The sequence below is a fragment of the Varroa destructor genome, unplaced genomic scaffold, assembly GCF_002443255.2.
Source record: "Varroa destructor unplaced genomic scaffold, Vdes_3.0 BEIS01000001.1, whole genome shotgun sequence".
NCBI classification, from domain to species: Eukaryota; Metazoa; Arthropoda; class Arachnida; order Mesostigmata; family Varroidae; genus Varroa; species Varroa destructor.
Window position 1 is genome coordinate 47841199 of NW_019211454.1, and position 3128 is coordinate 47844326.

At 42.0% G+C, this 3128-nt stretch overlaps 1 long non-coding RNA gene across 1 annotated transcript; it reads right to left on the bottom strand.

The window, feature by feature from the left end:
* Positions 1–1235: 1235 nt before the first annotated feature.
* On the bottom strand, positions 1236–2947 carry LOC147758736 (uncharacterized). Its single transcript, XR_015319061.1, has 2 exons — positions 2820–2947; positions 1236–1949 (listed from the first exon to the last, which is right to left on the bottom strand). It is a non-coding gene; the product is annotated as an uncharacterized LOC147758736 (long non-coding RNA).
* Positions 2948–3128: the final 181 nt, after the last annotated feature.

The following is a 3128-nucleotide window of genomic DNA, read 5'->3' on the forward strand; positions in this document are numbered from 1 at the left end:
TAATATATCGGACTCCAAGGGATGCTAGGGTCGAGGGGTAAATGCGAGAATGATTTGATTTGCATTTTAATGCTATCATATAGCGGAAGAGTATAATACGACTCGTTCCTTACATACGAACGCACGCACACTCGTGTGATATGTATTGCACCGGTATAGCGGAGAAGCGACAGGGCACATACAACAAGATGGTTATCAAATTTTTTATGCTGTCCTTATTAATCAGGCAAAAAAAATATCAATCATAGCGACTTAAATTCGTCAGGTTGCTGACGGAGATCCGGTTGGTTTACACTGATAGTATGGCGATTTTCCAATTTTTTTTTTTTTTTTTTATACAAATTGCATGGCATGGAGCGACCTCACGTCCTTGATTCACATTTCCACTTGAGACCATTTAAAATCGTAAAATAACCTTCTATTATATGAGCAATGTATCTTTACAGTACTCCTTGATTTTAGACGCTAACTTTCACAGGTCAAAGGGTTTATAGTTAGAAGGTATTTATTTTTCTACAAAAGCCGCTATGACAACAAAGATTACTTACCGCGAGCATGAAGTGTTTACTCATTCGCTAACTTTGGCGCATGTATACGTCCTTTCATAGAACACCGTCTTTATTGTTCTGTATAGCAGTGAATTCTATTTATACTCTGCCAAGGTTTTGGATGAATTGCCAGTCATATAGATATGATCAATTTAATCTTTCTTGTAAACACAAAGTCTTTAACTCACACGGCATTGTTACCACGCAATGAATGGCTTCCAGATGGTGACACAGCCCTTTAGAGCTACTTGCGGCCCAGACTCAACACCGTGTGTTTCGAACTAATCAATCCTTGCCTGCTCATACCCGCTCCATTATACAGGTTTTCGTACAAGCCCCTTAACTTGAGCTCAACGAACACGATCTGAACTTTCGTGCGTGCGTTTAGGGAACTCGCGTAATCATGTCAAATTCCTTAAATGGCCCTTACCTCATTTCGAACTTCGTCACGTTTATGCTTCTTCAGTTCATTTATTCGAGAATATGGTACAGATTTCGCTTCCATAGCTTTGTCCTGGTAGGAGGTAACCTACGAAAAGATATCGAGCATGTACCCGTCCAAGCCTATCCCTGTGCAGAATTTCAAATCAGTAAAAAAACTTTATCTGTGTGCGAATACATTAGATGAAAGCACGATCCGCTTCGACCTATACAGGTGCTTGCCTAAAGCTAAGATGATACTTCTGATGAAGTGACAAAATTGCGCATTTATTTCCTCTATGGATATTCTGCATATCTGCTAGTTGAGCACTTAGCGGGTGACTTGTTCTCATTGATTCATTCAACGAACGATGACAGGTCACCGTGAAACTACTACATCAGTAAGGCTATCGGAGAGGTCGATCATCGGCGAAAAACGAAGTGGTCAGGACGGCGGTGGCAGGGAGGTGGTGATCAACTGCAGCACTCCGGCGGGGAGTCCATTCAGGTCTGTACCGTTTCTGAGCTCGGGAGCATGCGACTGCCCGCGATGATCCGACAGCTACGGGAGGAAGCGAGCCTCTCTCAACCGAGTCAGCATAAATGCGCGCACGCACACAGATTATAATCAGTGCCTACGATATGTGAGGAAGGATATCGCGATCGTCACCAGCATCATTGTCATACCCTCGAGTCGAAGTGAATATGTCAATCGCGCCAAGCGTGACACGAAAGTAGCTGCAACACTAAATATGTTGATAGATGCTAGAAGAGTCCTTTTATTAGGGGTATGTGGGATAAGGGGATGCGACGTACGATAGGGGGCTAAACAGAGAGAGGATGTTCCTTGCCAGTGGATCTGACTGAAGCAGGATTGATGAATTGGATGCATATTTAGGAAACAAGAGTGTATGGCACCTGTTTTTGCGCACATATGCAGGTAATGCTATGGCATGCATGAGTCGTGGTCGATGCATCCCTCTGAAAACATAACGCAGAGTGCTTTGTCATAAAACGATATTGCAGCTTCATACATGCCCTGCGAGCTAAGTTCGCTTGTATGGTGAGCGAAGACAAAGTATTTACATGATGAGATTTCCACTATTGAGCTCAGAAGAAAATGAACTCCAGCAAATCAGGAAGGATTATAGTACAAAATATAAAAAGTATGAATCGTTAGGTCTTCTGTATTTATAAGGTCTAACATTAGTACACAGAGCTGTATAAGCTTTTACACTTTTGTCCTTTCTAACAGATTCGGCTCTTGGACTATTATTGCTTAAGGAAGGAAACCGTTAGTGTGGGTCGAATGTCCATTAAGGATTAGAAAAGTACGTCCCCGATGGTACAAGCTCTCCGGTAGTTCGATTGAACGCCGGTGAGTGGGCTTAGCGTGATGCAAGAAGACATAAGGCAAAAACAAACGTAAAGCTATGAGAAGAAGCTAACACAGCCTAAGAATGGTACATCCGAAGATGGCCAGTGGTAACAGCGGTCTCCGCTTGCGTATGCCAGACTGCATACCAGCCTTTTCCTATCGAAGAGCCTTCAAGGGCTGATAGCTCACACCTAAGAAATTGAACTTGTTGCATGTAGCTCTGAAGACAAGTGGGGAGAAGCTGAGCACTTGGATGATCGAATCGCTTGAGCCTGCTACCATAAGCTAAAAAGATGTACTTTTGAAGAAGTACAAAAACTTCGAGCTTTCAGATGAAGATACATCTACATTACGATGGCGCATTTACCGCACTTAAAGCGCCAAATAAAAAAAATAATTTGGAACTGATTCGACAAATATATATAGCCTGATATAATTTTGTTCGACATGGCTGAAAATCTAAAGTAACCTACCGACATATGGAGTCGAGAAAGCTGTTACTATGCGTCCCCGAGGTTTGTAACTAACTGTGTTGCGATCTATTATTTGGGTAGCGGTATCCAATGGCAGCAAATCGGTACCTTGTGAAACTGAAAGCAGACTATGGCACTTAATTAAGTAAATGTCAGATTATTCAGATTTAGGCCAGTGTGTAAATTCCTCGAAGTTCATTGTAAATTATATATCACAAATTGACGCGCCGTGCATTGTAAGACGGGTTACACTCTAAGTTACTTTACGTGCAGCGAATTATTGTAGAGATATAAAGACAGAATATTATA